Source organism: Spermophilus citellus (genome assembly GCF_964194105.1).
Source record: "Spermophilus citellus genome assembly, chromosome: 15".
Lineage (NCBI taxonomy): Eukaryota > Metazoa > Chordata > Mammalia > Rodentia > Sciuridae > Spermophilus > Spermophilus citellus.
Genome location: NC_138195.1, coordinates 78988244 through 79007352, shown reverse-complemented (window position 1 = coordinate 79007352; position 19109 = coordinate 78988244). Strand labels below are relative to the sequence as shown.

The 19109-nt window shown below is 44.1% G+C and overlaps 1 protein-coding gene and 1 long non-coding RNA gene across 5 annotated transcripts in view; one reads left to right on the top strand and one right to left on the bottom strand.

Annotated features, from left to right (window-relative positions):
* Positions 1 to 19109, bottom strand: part of RBM20 (RNA binding motif protein 20) — a 184851-nt gene that overhangs the window by 73114 nt on the left and 92628 nt on the right. Inside the window, exons 1-2 of one of the 4 annotated variants that reach the window (XM_081267745.1) lie at positions 2105 to 2220; positions 1859 to 2025 (exon numbers count right to left, since the gene is read on the bottom strand). The exons of 2 other annotated variants lie outside the window; for them this stretch is intronic. The gene's annotated coding sequence lies outside the window, so the exon portion shown is untranslated. Of the gene's footprint in view, positions 1 to 1858; positions 2026 to 2104; positions 2221 to 19109 lie in introns of those variants that run through there. One more of the 4 variants, XM_081267746.1, reaches the window with a different exon arrangement.
* On the top strand, positions 6606 to 7812 carry LOC308634148. The gene is made up of 3 exons (XR_014018963.1): positions 6606 to 6821; positions 6978 to 7244; positions 7349 to 7812. It is a non-coding gene; the product is annotated as an uncharacterized lncRNA (long non-coding RNA).

Sequence of the window (19109 nt, the reverse complement as noted above, 5' to 3'; positions counted from 1 at the left end):
GGGTGTTGGGAATACGCAGCGTTTATTTCCCTTAAATCCCTTCCAGTAAATGAGAACATTAGGGTTGGAACTTTATAAACTGTCTAACTACTCATTGGGAAAGCATTCATTTCCCAAAGTGGGTGCCGTAAGACACGCACCTTTCTGACTGCAGCCAGTAAAACCCAGTGCCACCTAAGTCAGAATATGCGTAAGTTAGTTCTGGCTTTTGCCTCTATCTTATAAAGCTGTGGCCTTCTAAAACTGACTGGAGAATGAACATAAAAGGGGCTGGGGTTGTAGCTCAGTGGTAGAGTACTTGCCTAGCACGTGGGAGGCACTGGGTTCAATGCTCAGCACCACATAAAAATAAATAAATAAAATAAAGGTATTGTGTCCATCTACAACTAAAAAAAAAAAAACCTTAAAAAAAAAGGGACAAAGCAGCAGGCCTTAGAGGGACAGGCCCATCTCCATTTCATTTGCACATGCTGCTTTCAATATTTTCTCAGAACACCGCAAACTAAACCTGTGGTTAACATTTAAGCAGAGAACTGCCTGGGCCGAGGCCAGCCTGGGTAAAACTTGAAGGCTGATTTTTCCCTTGAAACTGCTCTCCAGCGCTTTCCCTGCCACCCCATGCATTGCTAATTAGGAGCAGCCAAGGCCTGACATGAACACAGTCCTCTATGGTAAAATTGATTATATTACTATGGAAAGTAAGGAAGTAATTTTGTTCAAAATATCAAATTCCACAAAATCATACATGGCAGCTGTTAGTATATGCACATGGGGGAGGGGCAAGTGTGTGAAAATACCATCTCTCTCCCTTTGGTTTTCTGACATCTTCGCAAAAATGTGAAAGAAAAAAAAAACAGGCAGGAAAAGCAAAAAAGATTCGAACGCACAGAAGGCAGAAACCAAGAGCAAAGCTACATGATGGATTTTTTTTTTAAGACTAAAAAAATTTGCATGGTACAAGATACATTAGAGGTCCATTTTATGAGTGTGGACTTGAAAACCAGTATTCCTCTACCGCGGGTGTTGAAGCTACTTTTAATTGCATCAGATAAAAAAACGAGGTGAGTCATGTTGGGTTGTACTTGAGGCTGCTAACAGATCATCACTTCTGGGTCCAAATATGTCCTCTAGCCTCTCTACGGAAGTTTATATGCTCACTTGTTTGCTTGGGGACTATTAAAAGAGTTTTGCTTTAAATTGTTAACTTTTTTTAAAGATACCTAAGAGTTGCTGAAATTCATATTGCGGCCAACTTCGGAGGTACTTAGAAGCAACGAGCACTGTCTCCTGGCAAAACCTCCCTTGCTCATGGCTTCTAACCCCCGCACTCCCTCCGGCTTCAGAATGAGTCTGATCCTGCACTCAACAGACACGAGACACTTCATGCCTTTACATTCATTTTCCATTGTCAAAAAATTCCAGCAATTAACACAAGACACCTCAACCCTAAGAGACTCCGTTTGTTCCTAAGATTTCGGAATTCTGAATGCGGTCCCCTTGCTGTCCCTCCGATCTGGTGATAACGCAATCTGTTTTCCAGTAGCTGCGCGATTTTTCTTTATGAAAGAGTTTAGTAAGTGGCGTAAAAAGAGCACACAGACTTACTGACATTGGGATCGCTGATTTCACTGGGGTCATGAGGTACTGTTTTAGGTCACATGTTAAACAGCCGTTGAGAATCATTTATTAAAATTCTTTTAAACAGGAGGGGGTGGAGGTACAGACAAAACGCATACTCATGCACAAACGCTTAGCGCCAAGAATACGGTCAGAAATGCCACCTGGACTAAAGAATAAAAAGAACCCCTCGATTTCCCCTTGGGCTGGGGAGAGGTAGGGTGACGTCATGCAACCTTACCTTTCTGAAACAGATCAGGGCACCTGACATGAAATGCTGACCTGCGGCCACAGAAGCCAGGAGTCATTTTGGGTGTCGCGCATGAACCTCCCTAGAAAATTCCAACAACATTCTACCAGCTTTCTGCATGCCAATCATGAAGAGCCTCCACTTAAGCTCTCACGAACCTGGGAAGGGGCAGAGGAGGGGGGGCATGTAAGCAAAGGAGCGAAGGAAAGAGAAAGAGTGGTCCCAGCCACTGCATACCGGTCTGGAAGGGGAGTCACATGCCACCGGGAGCCATTCCTGCTGCATTACACAGGCTGAGTGTAAATGGCCAACAATATCAGTCGATGTTTATGCCACATGTTCTCAGCCTCTTCACATATCAACACCCAAGCCAGCTCTATGCAGAGAGGTCTCCTGAGAAAGCTTCTGCGGGAAGGAGTCTTAGGCTAATTGTGCTGGCCACTTTTAGGAAAATTCCAAAGCCTCCTGGCCTGGTTTACTTCCCTATTTGTTGTTGTTGATGTCGGAGGTTTATTTTTAGTTCGCTTGCTTGTTTGTTACTCTGGATTACACAGGTGACAATTTGGTCCTGAAGGTATCCATAAGAACCTTTATCAATGTAGCCACATCAGACAGCACTGACAGTCTCCCAACTAGCAAACCTCCTGCACCCCTGCCCTTTCTTTTGCTTTTTTTTTTTTTTTTGGTGGAACAAGAGATGAGGTGAGAGAAAACCCCCCCCCCCCATCACCTCACCTGCCTAGCAACATCTGTCAGTAGGAAAAATGTTCTCCTTTCCTCCAAGCAGCGGCTGGGGTGACATTGCCTCCCAGGGAATGCCACAGACATTTTGGTGGTCAGAACCTAAAGCAGTAAACTGGCATTTACTGGGCAGAGACAGGAGGGGAGTACCCACAATATCCATAGCACTGCGGTTCAGAAACCGCGTCTAAGGCTAAGGACCCCAACCAGTGTTACAGAAAACACAAAAGAAAGGAAGAAATGATGGAAGGGGAGGGGAGGGGAAAGGAGGAGAAGGGAGGAGGAAAGTTGACGCTTAAAAGAAGGAGAAAAATAAAAAAGCCAAGATGCTCCTCCCTGGGAAGAAGTTACGAAAGCCCTGGGGTCAAATGATGAGTTTGATATATTTTACAGTTTAATTACTTACAAAGCTTCCCAGAAGCCACCTTTTTTTTTTTTTTTAACTGTTCTCTTTCCAAAGCTCATACTTAAACCGTCAAACTACTTTCACATGATTTTCTTTTTTTTTTTTTCCCTTTTGTTTTGGGTACTGGGGATTGAACTCAGGGGCATTCGACCACTGAGCCACATCCCCCGCCCTATTTTGTATTTTATTTAGGGACAGGGTTTCAGTGAGTTGCTTAGAGCCTCACTTTTGCTGAGGCTGGCTTTGAATTCGTAATCCTCCAGCCTCAGCCTCCCAAGCCACTAGGATTACAGGCATGCACCACGGCGCGCGGCTCACTTTCACATGATTTTCTAAATCAAAATCTGCTGTCCTAGGTACCTCATTGCCAGGTCGTGTAAAGCAATCATCATCCCAGTTTGTCCCATTTGGGACAATCCAATGTTCATCTGCAATGCCTGGGCATTCATCCCCTTCCAAAATGATTCCACAGAGTATGTTTTTTAAAAGGTGAAAAACCCCGAAGAGCTTATAAACAACTTAATTATGAAAGCTTACTAGGTTCTCCTGCTCTTAGACCCTGGTGGAGGATGGGGGGATGGGGGGCGGCTCATCTCCTACCCTTACCACCCAGGGGTGTGCCGGCCCCAGGGAGGTCTCCCTCCTGCTGGGGCTGATGGCTGACTCTGTGTGTGATGCTTATACAGCTCACTGCAAAACCAAAGTGAAAGCCTCTCAGATCTGTCTCAACAGCCTGCTCCCAGCTGCCCCCAAGGACCTGCACCCCCACCACCAGCAGCCTCAGGGCGCTCCCAGGAGAGCCCATGGGCTCCTCGGCCTAATTCAGTCACAGCCCACAGGCTGCCCCAGGCTTCGTTGGCTCTCGGCCCCAAACTCAGTCCCAGACACCCCAAGGCGCCAGTCCCAGATCCTGACCTACAGGAACTAGCCAACCTGGCCACAGCTTCACTTCTGCCCAGGCCTTGGTCCCTCCCTGATCTACTGGGTTTCCCCAGGGCACAAGGCTCCACTCCAATCTGCCACGGGACATTTGCCCTTTCTCAGCCTACGCCCAGAACTTTCTTGGGATTAGAGTTTACTGAAAAGTGCTCCTCCACACACCCCCAAACCAGAACCCACGGCCGTGTTCCCACCTGCCCCTCGAGGGAGAAGGAGTGGTGTGTAGTGGTTCAGAACAAAGACCATGAGGCCAGCCGGCCACAGCTGGCCACAGGGAAGGGGACTGGGGATCACGCCCACCTCCAGGATTGTGAGATAAGGTGCACATCCAACACAGCCCAGAACCTGGTGCAGCCGGGGGTGTGTCTGTTAGCTGGAGCTCTGGAGCATGATATGTTGAATGTGAACTTTCATTTTATTAAAATAAGCAGCCCAGTTACATGGCCCAGGGTGTGATTCCTCCAGTGTGAACATGGAATCACATTCAATATCTGGAATGAGCCCTTCTAACAGTATGGTCCTAGCACTTACCCAGAGACTAGGATGCCTCAGGTGACATCTGGAAATGGAGAAGCACAAACTGAAATCCAATTTAATATTTAGTAAATTGTTAAGTACCTACTGTATACCAGCACTGGGAGGGAGGGACAAGAGGCAACATGGAGCATGGGTGTGTACGGTGAGGCGCTATGCGATCTGCTTCACTCATCTCCCAGTTTTCACGAGTCTTAAAAAATTAAGGTCACTATCTCCACTTTACAGATGAGCACCCTGAGGCTCCAAATGACCCAGTTCATCACCTAAAGAGCCAGAGCTAGTATGTAGTCATCTGAAACAAGGTCTAAACACCTCCCAGTGTGCAAGGTGAGTCCTAAATGTCAAGGATACACTTATAGTAAAACGAAACAACTGACTAGGGTAAGGCGTGTTCAGAGTATGATCAGAGCAGGTCTAGCTGGTAAGACCCAGTGCAAAATAAAAATGCAGGGCACTTGTTCAAAACCTGCTAGGAATTTTAAGAAGGCTCCAGCACAGTGTTAACCCAATGGAGCAGGAGGGTCTCCTAAGCATGGGCCCTTGTGCAAATGTACACCCAGAGGCCAGTCCTGAGCAGGAGGGAAGAACTTGGTCAGATTGGAGGGACAACATTTCCCACCTACCCTGACAGAAGCAAGTCAGGGAGCAGCACAGCCCGAGGCCTTGCGGATGGTCCAGCCAGTCTGTCCCTATTCCCTTTGGCTCTTTCTCCTACCTGCTCCAGAGCTAGGACAAGGACAAGAGGTAAAACTTGGATTGGGAGAAGCAGGAGGCACAGATGTCCCAAATGAACACTGCTATGTGTTATGATGCTATGGGTCTCTACAGCTGCCATAACGGAAGGAGATGACCTGGACTTCACCCCTGGGGACAGTGGGTGGTGCCATGATCCCCAATGGAAGTAGGCAAAGGTGATAAATTCACCAATGTACTGAAGGGACACACTGGCAGGGGTATACAGCCCACACTGGGGAGGTAATCAGAGAGCACAACAAATGCTCACCTTGGAGTTGTGAGATGTGGCTGGGCCTGGCTCTATCGTCCACTCACTGTGTGGCCCAGCCAGTTACCTAGACTTTATGACTCAAGATGCCCAATGCCAAGTCGTGAGAACTTAAGGATATGTCCCAAAGACATTACAAAGCAAAGTTTACTATCTCCATGTTATTTCATATTAAATTGAAAACCAGTGTGCAAAATTTTATATATATAATAGTTACAGCCATACAGCTCTTTGGTAGGAAACACTTTTAGATAACACATCTAAAGGTTAACAGGGACAGATGTGTCTAGACGGTAGAATCGGAGGTAATTTCTTACTCCTTTCTCCTTTTGTAAATTTCCCAACTTTTCTTTAATAAACCTGCCTGGTTTTCAATTGAAAAATAACTTTTTACAAGACAAAATAATTCAGCTGGACTAATCCCACCCCATCCCATGGAACTTATGGGGCCTTCAATTGAACCCTGCAGATTTAAATGTCTCACAGCCCCTTCCCACCATGGAGATTTCTCTCCCAGAGACCCCATGCAAAAAAGTGAAGGCAAGTATGTGCAGAAGCGGGTGTTCATATGGGGCACTGCACGTTTGTCTCCACACAAAGGCCAAAGCGCATGATTCAGACGGATTTTCACGTTCTGTTCCAGGAAGACCTCTGCAGAGGCAGTAGAAGCAGACTTCTGCTTATAGAAGCGCATTGTCCAGGGACCACAGAAGTTCATTTTATAACCTCAGACTCCTGCACCAGAGGGCTCAAGGTCGCCAGCACAGAGGGGGCTGTTTGGTACATGCTACAGCCTGAGGTCCCCAGCCTTTGCCCTTTCCTCTTGTGCCCCCTCTCTCTCCACCCCGCACCATCACCATTGGTCTGAGTGAATTGCAGAGAGTCATCTAGGACCAAGGAGAAAAGGTGGGGTGACCATTCAACCTATGGAGGTGGGCTCAGCACTTCCAATTTAGCACTCTATCCTCTCCGCTGGGTTCTGTGTAACTCTCAGGGAGGTACTGGGTAATCTTTTCTTTGGGGTATGCAAGTACAAAGGTAGGAGCAACCAATGATGGGCGACTCCATGCCAGTCCAGGATTACAGGCTGTGTAGCAGGGTTCTTCTAATCCTCAGCACGCTGAGCCAGGGTTGGCTACCTGACCTCCCTTTCTCCTGGGATTCTTGTGGAGCTGAACCTCCACCCCACGCTGGATGGGCAGAGCTGCTCCCTGCCTTGGCTCTCCCTCCTCCTCCCACTGCTGGGACCAGCCAGTGGCTGCCTGGAATAGCACAGTCATTGGACAAGAAGTTCAGAAGCTTCCAGGGCCTGAGAGAGCTCAATTCATGTGTGGCATGTGTGGAAACACTGGAAACAACTCTGGGTCCTCTCCCCTCCCTTTCCTTCCCTCCCCCCTCCTCACCCCTCTCTTCTTTCCTGTGCAACACAAAGTGGTAACTTAGGGTAAAACTATCTCTAAACCCCACTTTCTCTTTCAAACCAGGGCTGACTGTGCTATCTTTAGCAATCAGGAAAAAAAAGAAGTTCCAGAAAAGAGGAGGCCCCTGGGATGGATGGGAGGCAGCACGTCAAATACAGAGTGACCCCCCCGACAGAGCCATGGTAAAGGTCCTAACCTCTTGGTACAAGAAAATACAAGGAAAGAACAAAGACAGGATTCGTTCCCAGAATGAACAAGCTTGGCCGGTGGAAAGGCTGCATCCTGCACAGACAAAGGCCAGGCACAGCCGCTAGCAGAGGAAAGAGAGTGGTGAGTCAGACAATGTGGGCATGAGCCCACTGGAGGAAAGGAAATTGGTTCTTTGTTGAGCAGGGGTTTTAATTCCCACCCAGCTAAGTGTTATTCCTCCGTAGGTTCTCCTGGGGCCCACAAAACAGAAGCAGGAAGCATCCGTGAATTTTGCAGATTTGCCCTTTAAAGACTGAACACAGCCTCTAATCACAAATCTCACACTGGGGCTGCATTGCTACCATATTCTTGGGACCTCTGCACAAGCTCTTCTCTCTACCTGAGCTGCACTGTCCAACAGGATAGTTACTAGACGCAGGTAGCAATTTAAATTGAAGTTATTCCTGTTGAATAAAATTTAAAACTCAGTTCCTCCATTGCACCAGCCACATTTCAACTGCTTAACGGTCACATGTGACTGGCAGCTACCACCATGAACAGCAGGGCATTGAACATTTTCAGCATTCTGAGAGTTCTATGGGACAGGACTGCTTCAGAGCTTCATGTGACTGATACCCTCGGAATCCTGTGCCACTGTCATCTTCTCAAAGAGGCTACCTTGCACCTAGGAATCTAAGGCAGGACATTGGGTCATTCACTGTCACCTTCCCTGAACCTACCTTTATTACTATGCAATTACCTTATTTTTAATTCTGTTGCTTTATTACCTGCCCATCCCTGGAGTAAAAGCTGTAAAAGAGCAGGGCTCTTACCTGTCTTTTCTACTGCTATGTGCCCAGTGTCTAGACAGTAATGCATTTCTCCACGTGCACTGCAAAAACAAGCAGTGGAATGGACCGACACTGTTGAATAAATGGTGCACAGCACTCTGGGATTACAGGATGCCAGCCACTCCAAACAGATGTCACTTAGCTTCCCATGGACTGAGATAACCTCTAAGTGTGGGTCCCATCAGAAGCATCTGGGGAGACTGAGAGTGGGGGACCCGCTGAAGTAGTAGCAGAGTAGCTGAAAACAACTTTGTCCACGCTCCCTGAGAACCCAGTTGCCTTTTGTCCCCTCTCTCATCAGTCAACAGCACCGTGTCCGGCACTGTGCCCTGTCTTCCTTCTCTGTTTTTGTAAAAGAGCAAAATATCCTCTCACATAGTAGTAGACATTCCCCACAGGATATCAGTTTTCCTCCACATGTGTACACAAAAACAACAACTGGATGGCCTACACTCTAAGTTTAAGGCACTGGTATTTCCATACTTTGCATGCTTTCGGACTGCTTTCTGGTACCCCTCAGGAGCAGGAGGAACTACTCTCTTACAACTTTGTTTTACTACTGACCTCAATTAAAAGTTGAATGGCAAGAGTATGACAGTCAGCAAAACATGACCCCCTGCCAAACACCAGAGTATAAAGATATAAAAGCTGAAAAACAGACCATGTGAAATGTTTTACGGACCTTTCATAACAAGCTGAGTACAAAAGTCACATTTGTTTGGGATCAAAATATTCAGCCAGAATATCAGAAAAACAGGAAATAGAAACTGGGCATGGTGGTGTGTGCCTATAATCCCAGCAATGTGAGAGGATGAGGCAGGAGGATTGCAAGTTCAAAGCCATCCTCAGCAACTCAAAGTCCTCAGCAACTGGGCAAGACCCTGTGTCAAAATAAAAAATAAAAAGGGCTGGGATGTAGCTCAGGAGTGAAGTGCACTTCCTACTACAAAGAGGAGGAGGAGGAGGAGGAAGAAGAGGAGGAGGAAGAGGAAGAGGAGGAGAAAAAAACAACATGTGCTTGGGAGGAGAATAATAAATAAATAGAAAGCAAAATAAAAGCATGTGAACTCTGTCCTCTGAACCATAGTAGGAAGAGACCCTTTCGGTGAAGGAAATTGGGGGGCTGGAGGCAATAACCCTGTAGCTTGCCAAGAAAGCTGGGGACAGCTATGAAGAAGCTCTTTGGCAATATGCTCTGCAATTCTAACTAGGGAAGCACATCTGATTCTAAGCTGTTTTCCCCTTAATGAGCACACAGCAATTGTTTGCTTAGGGTTTAACTGAAGTCCTTGCAACATTAATTAATAAATGCACCAGCCTCACTTGGGTAGCAACACTGCAGAACAATGCATTTTAAGAGAACTGGAGAGGAGATACATCTTTTGCTCCAAAGTTTTATTAACTCAAATTCCACTATACATTCCGATATGATTTCCGGGAAATTGGGTCCTCTCTGATGTGCAATTAACCATAAGACGGCACAAAATATGGTGACAGGCAGCCAGATTGGTTCCTACTGTTATTTTGTCTTCGGCTGAGTCTTAAACAGAGATGCACAGGCACCTCCATTCCTTGACCAGAATGACAGTTCCTGCTATGAGAGGGAAGGTCATGCTCACTGCCAGGAGCCTAGACATGGGGGGGGGATGCACAGTGAGGTGTGAGGACCGCAGAAGCCAGATCAGCACATCAACTCCACGAGCAATGGGATGACAAACATCCAGCAAAGCCCCTCTCACAACCATCCTCCGCAGCTCCTCCAATCTCACTTCTCTCTTAGGTGGCCGCACAGGAGTTCCCTGCGTAGGACAAGGCTAAACTCTCCAAGGGCAAGGCCCCCACACCACCAGCATGGTGCTTCCACACAGAACTCTGGTGCATGTTTTCTGAGTCAATGATTGATTTACAGGCTTTTCCTCTAGTTGATGATAATTTCAGAGATTTTCATCTAAGTTAGGGATATGAGGGCCAAATGGTCAGAAATTCAGTCTTGACATTTGGGATTTAAAGTTTTAAAATCTCCATCCAACACCAACTGGACAAAACGTGACATTGTGGGTAGGCCAAAGACTGGACTCACAAACCTGAGTGACTCAAACTTATCCCCTGACATATCCTAAGCCACAGACAGTCAGGAATCTGCCTTCATTGTCACAGACACACGTTGCAGCATTAAGGATCAGGGTATGGGAGAAGAAGCCGCTGACTAATGCTGTCTCCACAGCCCGAATCAAAGCCAACTGCCCTCATAGCCACCCTTGGAGAGGCTGGACCTCAGCCACTGGGCAGCTCAGGGGCAGCTGGGCAGCTGACTAGTTTTCCTTTGGTGGTCATTGCTTTTTTGTTTTTGTTTTTGTTTTTGAGGCAAACATGAGACTTCTTAACCAACCAATTAAAGTTATCCCCTGGGAAAAAATAAATGGGATCAAGCAAGATGGGCTTTTCAATTTCACTGTGTTCGTGTTCATGTTTCATAAGGTTAATGGGCAGCCGGCAAAAGTCTCACACTCCCCTCCCAACTCCTGAAGTCTGCACCAGATCAGTCTCCCATACGACTACTAATCTCTTCACACAAATAAAAACTTGTGGTCCTACATTCCCTTGATCTCTCTGCACTTGAAGTTTCTAAATTTCCTAAGGATAAAATAAGAGTTGTTAAGCACATAAGCATAATTTTATACAATAAAAATGTAATAGCTTTTTCCCATAAGAGCAGGTTGGGTAGGTTGGGTTATTTGGATCCCAAATCCTTTGGCTGAAAACAGCTGTGGTTGTGTCACCTTAAAAACACTGAGGGCTTGAAAGCTAGCACAGCCTGCCAGGCCAGTTTGAGGGGAAGCTTGAACCCAGACACCAGTGGAGTATCTGAGTGCACAGTTGATCTTCCTTGTAGACACTGGAGGGGTGAGGATGACAGAGGTCAAGGCCCAGAGCACATCCAACAGGAACACTCGCACAGGGGACCTTTACCTCATTAAGCTGGGCCTGAAGGGCCACACCCTCATGGTTAGAATAAACCAGAATTAATCTGGTACTTCCTGTCCCTCCCACCCCTAGGGCCCAGGGAGAAACCAAAGCAGAGCAGGAAAAGAAAAAAGGAGGGGGTAAAATACCCCTGAAAGATCTGCACCTGGGGATGGAGAGCACAGGTGGGCAGTGACTTTGGTTTGTAGGGACTCTCCTAAACAGGAGAAAGCACTTACCCTAGGGCTCAGGGAGCTCCACAAATATTTTCTTATGGCCAATAACTAGCAATGTGGTCAAGAATAAAAAGAAATGGTTAATCAGGAGTCCTTAGAAATAAGCACCATGTGTGAGGACCAGTGTAAGGAAGAGGGGTAGACACTGAGCTGGACAGGCTTCCCACACAGACTTACTGGATTCACCTGTGCTCACCACATGAAAAGGTAAACAGTGAGCATGCTAGCGTCTGCAGGGAACAAGAAACTGTAAAAAAAAAAAAAAAAAAGTAAAGAATAAAAATTTAAAAACCAGTAGATTTTGAAGAGAATCAAATGGAACTTTGAGAAAGGAACCATTTAATTACAAATAAAAATCTTAATTGAAGTGTTTGGCTAAAGATTAAAAGCAAGAGATGAATTAGAACTAGAGGTTAGATCATAAGAATAACTCTCCTGGATACAGCACCAGATAGCAGAAATATGGAAAGAGTGGACTTTGAGCATGCAGGATTTAGTAAGAAGGTCCAACATACATTTGATGGGGGTCCCAGAAGAAAACAATGGGGATGGGCCTGAGATAATATCAAAGAAATAATTCCTGGAGATTGTTCAGAACCACTGAAAGACTGGAGTTGAAAGACCACAGAATCCCAAGTAGAATAAACATAAAGGAATGAACACGTAGGCACATTATAGCTGTCAGTGATCATAACGGACAAAACTAAAAGAAAATCTTAAGGGAAAAATACTTATTACCTTAAAGGAATGACAGAAAAATGACATTTCAACATTAAAATGGGAGCCAAGGCCTGGGGCTGTAGCTCAGTGGTAGAGCGCTCACTTAGCACAGGTGAGGCACTGAGTTCCATCCTCAGAATTGTATACAAACAAATAAGTAAAATAAAAGTTAAATTCTTTAAAAAAAATAAGTGGGGGGAGGAGGGGAGCCAAAAGACAGTTGAATATCTTTAAAATGTTGAGAGAAAATAATGACTAATCTCTATACTGATGTGGAAAGATGAATAAGGTTTCCAAAAACATCAGGTCATAGTCCCTGGAACCTGTGGATGTTTCCTAATATGGCATTAAAAAAAAAAAAAGAATCTGAAGATTGATTAAGCTGAGGATCTTGAGATGGGGACGTCATCCTGGATTATCTAGGTGGCCCTAAATGCAACCTCAGAGTTATTGTGCTGGTTGCTGGCTTTGAGGAAGGAGGGAGCCGCGAGCCAAGGAATGTAAGGAAAGCAGCTCTAGACGCTGGACTCTCCTCTGGACCCTGTAGAGGGAGCAAAGTTCCTCAGATGTCTCCATTTCAGCACAGTAAAAAGGACTGGGCTTCTGTCCTACAGAACACTAGGAGAAGTTGCCAAGTTTGGGGCAACTGGCAACAGAAACTGTAGGAAACTAAGACAACTGTCAAGAATGCCCTTCCACAATGAAGGTGAAATACAGTTCTCAGGCATAGAGAACCTGAGCGAATCCATCACCAGCAAAGGAGATTCTAAAGGTTGTGCTTTGGGCAGAAAGCACCCGATCACACAGGAGGGTGAAACAGGAAGGGGAATGAAGAGCAAAGAGGGTAGGAAATGCAGCAGGAGAGACACGAACGCCAACTGTGTAGAGCCACGCATTTCATGATATTCTTTAAAAACACAGAATTAAAACACACAACAAGAGAAAATAAGTTGGGAGAGGCTAAGTGTTTTGAGAGTGTTCCAAGAACCTGGTATTATAAAATAGAAAATCAAAGTTTTTATGAACTTTATATGCATGATTTCTGGAGTAGAGAGAGTGTGTAACCTCCTAATTCACAAAGGGAACACAGGTAGTAAAACTACAGAGAAAAGCAAGGACACTACCTCAAAACTGGGAAAGGAGGCTGGGCTGGGTCAGGGACTCTGAGGGGCTTCTCGGTACCAGGGGCTTCCCATCAATGGACCTGTCATAGTTCCTAGATGTTTGCTTTATTAGCTAAACTCTGTGTAGCTGCTTTATTTTTTGAAGTGTGGGTAACACTTACAATGGGAATGAGAACAACCAAGCACGTATGCATTTCCTTTCAATACATTCTATGTCCAGACTCTTCTGTCTCAGTGTTTAGTAAATAAAAAAAATCCATAGACGTGGTCATACAAAAACCTGCACGCGGATGTTTATAGCGACTGTGTTCATAATTGCCAAAACTTGAAAGCAACTCCGACGCTTTTCAGTAGATGAGTGGATAAATAAACTGTGGTGCATCCAGACAACGGAATATTATTCAATGCTACAAAGAAAGGAGCTGTCAAGCCATGTAAAGACCTGGAGAAACTTTAAATGCATAGGACTAAGTGAAAGACATCAATCTGAAAAGGATTGTATACTGCATGGTCACAACTATATGACTTTCTGGAAAAGGCAAAACAGTGAAGACTGTCAGGGGTCAGTGGGAAGGGGTGAACAGGGGATGCACAGTGAAAATACTCTGCATGATGCTAAATGATGGCGACATGTCAGTGTGCGTTTGTCCAAATCCATAGAAGGTACAGCACCAGGAGTGACCCCTGCTGTAAACTATGAACTTAGAAGAGTAAAGATGTACTGATGCAGGTTCACCAATTTTAAGAAAATTACCACTTTGGCGGAGGATGCTGATAATTGGGAAGACTGCATGTGTGCAGGGGGTATATATGAAAAACTCTTTACCTTCTCAATTTTGCTGTGAACCTAAAACTGCTCTGAAAGAACAAAACTGGCTTTAAGGAAAAAAAAAAAAAAAGCTTATACCCTATAATCACAGCGACTCGGGAGGCTGAGACAAGAGATTGCAAATTCAAAGCCAGTGACTTAGTGAGGCCCTAAGCAACTTAGCAAGACCTTTCTCTAAATAAAAATAAATTTATTAATTAAAAGGGCGGAGGATCTGGCTCAGTGCTTAAGCACCCCTGGGTTCAATTCTCAGCATCAAAAAAAGAAAGAAAGGAAAAATAAATGTTTGCTATGGGGATCATTTGCTCTCTCCTTCTCTCCCAGTCTCCTTCCAAAAGCCAACATCGATAGTGTTCTATTTGTACTTTGCAGTTTTAATGCTTTCACCCAATAAACTCTGTATTTAAACAAAAAATCCACAGACAGGTTCTCCAGAGACTATCTTGTGCAGCTTCTAATAAGTAAATTATGGTTATCCCCAGCTTATGGATGACGCAACTCAAATCTAATGAAGTTAAGCAATTGATCCAAACTCATAGTGACTGCATCTAAACTGAAAATAACTTCTGTGTCTATTTTTCAACCCGAAAAAAAGCGAATTTTACTTTTACGTAACCCTTCCCCACCACATACACGCCCTTCATATGTCACAAACATTGGAAAGTTTTCTCCTTGTTGATTTGTGGCACTGAGATAGCCCCAGAACCAAGTCCACATCCTTTTGCCTCTGACTAGTGTGCACATTTAAGCAAAGCCGCCCATGGCCACAAATGTGTCAGCACCTGTAATTAGCAGTACCCTTGAAAGACTCTCCCTTAATATTGACGCAACCACACAATTCAAGTGGCACCAGAGGAGGGATAGAAAACACACGACCCATCATCAGGCCTGGACTTGAACGTGGCTTCCCAGGGAGATGCTTGCCAGAAACAATGCTGCTGACACAGCAAAAAAGCAAGCATCACACCACAGGGCACAGCAGCATACTAGAGAGGAACAGTCATTGCCCCAGACCCTGGGAGGGAGGAAGCACCACCCAGCTTCCCCTGCATGGTGGAGGAGGGGAAGCACAAACAGTGGCCATGGCTTAAGAAACAAGTCTGCACAGAGTTTTTAAGAAACCAATTTTTACCTTAAACCAAATAAATTTAAAGAGCAACTTCATTGATCACTAATTTTCTGTATTATCTAACAAAATAAAACAACTGATGTAAAGTATAAGATCTTCAACATTGGTCACCGGTCACCGAAAATAGGAATTTCACACATTTGCCTCTGGCAAACATCTGCTTTTCTCAGGTCCTCCCTTTACTTTTGACTTCTGCTGCACAAACTCTATCACTTCCATGGACTTGCTTGACCTTAGTTGAAAGGTTACTGTTTTCATGTACGTCAACAAACTAGTAATGGAGCTAAAAAGGTACCAAGTCAAATCACTGCCTAAATTTCAGAAACTGCAGTTTTCAAGCAGTGTGGCCATTTTTACTAAGATTATCGAAGTCACACATAGCCACAGTGAGTTTATTTTAGGCATCCCTAGAACATACCCTACAAACAATATTGTGACAATTGCACCAAGCCCCCAATTTCTCAAACCACCTGGCAAGGGGAAAAAAAAATACCCAGAAGATGCCGAGAAGAGATGGCAAATGAAATGAAGAAATGCCTCTTCTCCCAAGAAAGAGAAGATAGAGGAAAAAATTAGAGTTAGGCCACAACAGAAAGAAAAGAAATTTCTTTAGCACATGCTAAAGAAAGCATAGGCCGAATGAAGGGAGCATGTTGTCTACACCCCAACCTGATGCTGCTGCAACCGCCTCTCCAGTTAGTTAGATTCTCAATAGAGTCTCTTAAAATCCATTCCCATGGTGGAGAGGGACCATTAGAGAGTGCTCCCATCTTCCCACTCTGATTCTCTTGTTATCCTTCATGCAGATTTTGCAGAGACATCCTATGGTTTGAAGAATCTGTCCACTCACATGATATTTAAGATCACCCAGATCTTGGACACATTCCCTTACTGGATTGACAGCAGCAAAAACTATAATTATAAATACTCAATTGAAGTCATGCTATCCTTCTCCTTTCTCTTTGTCTTCAAATCTCTCTCTCTCTGCAGGCCAAAAGGAAATGATTTCCCATATTCTGCTTGTCTCCTTGGGTCAGCCTTATTTCACAGATGAAAAAACTCAGGCAATGATGAACATTTTTTCATATATTTGTTGGTTGATTGTACATCATCTTCTGAGAAGTGTCTGTTCAGATCCTTGGCCCATTTACTGATTATTTGGGTTTTTTTTTTTTTTTTTTTTTTTGGTGCTTAGCTTTTTGAGTTCTTTATATACCCTAGATATTAGTGCTCTATCTGATATGTGAAGGGTAAAGATTCACTCCCAAGATGTAGGTTCTCTATTCACCTCACAGATTGTTTCTTTTGCTGAGAAGAAAGTTTTTAGTTTGAATCCATCCCATTTATTGATTCTTGATTCTTGTGCCAAAGGAGTCTTATTAAGGAAGTTGGGGCCAAAACCCACATGATGGAGATTAGGGACTACAAATATATGAAAAATGTTCATCATCTCTAGCAATTAGAGAAATGCAAATCAAAACTACTCTAAGATTTCATCTCACTCCAGTCAGAATGGCAGATATTATGCATACAAACAACAATAAGTGTTGGCAAGGATGTGGGGGAAAGGGTACACTCATACACTGCTGGTGGGACTGCAAATTGATTGAGCAAATATGGAAAGCAGTATGGAGATTTCTTGAAAAATTGGGACTGGAACCACCATTTGACCCAGCTATCCCTCTCCTTGGTTTATAACCAAAGGACTTAAAAACAGCATTCTACAGGGACACAGCCACATCAATGTTTATTGCAGCACAATTCACCAACCTACATGTCCTTCAATAGATGAATGGATTAAAAAAATGTGACATATAATACAATAGCATATTACTCAGCAATAAAAGAGAATAAAATCATGGCATTTTCAGGTAAATGGATGGAGTTAGAGAAGATAATGCTAAGTGAAGTTGGCCAATCCCCCAAAAAAACAAATGCCGAATGTTTTCTCTGATATAAGGAGGCTGAGTCATAGTGGGGTAGGGAGAGGGAGCATGGGAGGAATACATGAACTCTAAATAGGGCAGAGGGGTGGGAGGGGAAAGGAGGGGTCATGAGGTCAGAAATGATGGTGGAATGTGATGGACATCATTATCCAAAGTACAGGAATGAAGACACGAATTGTTGTGAACATACTTTTTATACAAACAGAGATATGAAAAATTGTGCAAAAAACTCAGGCAAACCTTTAGGTGAGGCAGGATTGCAATATTTCTTTTTTCAAATCACCAGCCCCCGGTGGACCACCTTGATCAAAATACCAGTCCTCCCTGGAGACTCTTCACACCCTTCCTCCTCCTCACCCCATCAGACCTGGGTATATTTTCTTGGCTTTTTATGGGGCCTCATGACTACAAAGCAATACTGAAGACGAATGAAACTGATCAATATCAGCAGACGCTGTCCCAGCTGATCAAGATTCTCTGCCACTCAGCTGTGAGCATCCTTATCACTATGAGGTGCCCAGAGTCACCTGTCAAGGGAAACAGAAAGGTCTGGGGCTTAAATGAAGTCAGGCAGGACCTGTGAATTACGAGGTCCAGTGAGTGACTTTCATGCCCCATAATCACTTCCCTGCGCCTGAATAGAGCTGTACGCTTGTATAGTTCACTTCCCATAATGCCTTCCTTCTCTGCTCCTCCAGCAGTTACCACTTCTCCCACAGAAAGGAAAGAAAATGTGAGAGCCCGCAAGGCAGGAAGACCTGTGCATCTCTCTTGTCTGGAATTCCAGAGTAAGACATCCCCTGGATGCTACTTGGGGATGATCATGCGAAGACCAGAATCTGTCTTTGGAATTGCCTGGCAATTTCCCTTACAAACCATGGCTTCCATGCTACATGCTGAGGTTGGTGGTTGCCTTGTGTTTCCTTTAAAAAAATTATTTAAATTAAAAAAATATATGAAGGGCTGGGGATGTTGCTCAGTGGTAGAGTGCTTGTCTAGCATGCTCAAGGCCTTGGGTTTGCTCTCCAGCACCACAAAAGAAAAAATTTTAAAAAATAAAAATAAATATTTAAAGTATAACAAACTCTTGTGCATCTACCATTCAGCATTAACTAATGCTTACATTTTGTCATTTTTAATATTATAGATAAAGTTGGTGTCCCATGCTTCCCCCTCCCTCTCTTCTAGAATCAGTAGCTATGTATATACTTCTTCAAGCTCATAATATTATACTATGTATCCATAAATAATGACATTTTAACTTAGTTAAATTTATTAATCTTTTCATTCTGAATTGAGATTTTTAAAATCTTTTCTAACAAATGTCTTTAAGGTTTATATTGACCCATAGTTGTACATATTCTTGGGGTCCAGTGTGATATTTTGGCATAGTATACAAGGTGCAATAATCAGACGAGGGTAATTGGGATGTCTCTCACATCAAATTTCTATTCTTTCTTTTTTGTTGGAAACATTCAAAACTCCTCCCTACTAGCTAATGTGTAAAATACAATCAATTACTAACTATGGTCCTGCTATCCTATAGAACACTAGAACTTAATCCTCCTGTTTTGTACCAAATAATGACATTTTGGTACAATTAACTGACTCTTCTCTATCTCCTCTTTGCCACCCTCCCCAGTATCTGGTAACCATTACTCTATTGTCAACATCTTTTTTTGAAGGGGTAGGGTGGAGGGTGGGGGGTACTGGGAATTGAACTCAGGGACACTCAACTACTGAGCCACATCCCCATCCCTATTTTGTAGTTTATATTTAGAGACAGGATCTCACTGAGTTGCTTAGGGCTGCACTTTTGCTGAGGCTGGCTTTGAACTTACGATCCTCCAGCCTTAGCCTCTCCAGCCACTGGGATTACAGGTGTGTGCCACTGTACCTGGCTATTCTCAACTTCTACGAGGTCAACTTTTTTAGCTTCCAATATGAGTGAGAACATATGCATTTGTCTTTCTGTGTCTGGCTTTCATTTAACACAATGTCTTGTAGTCTTATCCATGTTGCCACAAATGACAGGGTTTCATTCTTCTTTACAGATGAATAATATTCCATTGTGCATAGATACCACATTTTCCCCCATTCATAAGAAAGTCTTTTTGACTCCTGAGGTCATAAAGATATTCCACTTGGGCTATCTTCTAAAGATTTTATTTTTTTTAAGAGAGAGAGAGAGAGAGAAAGAGAATTTT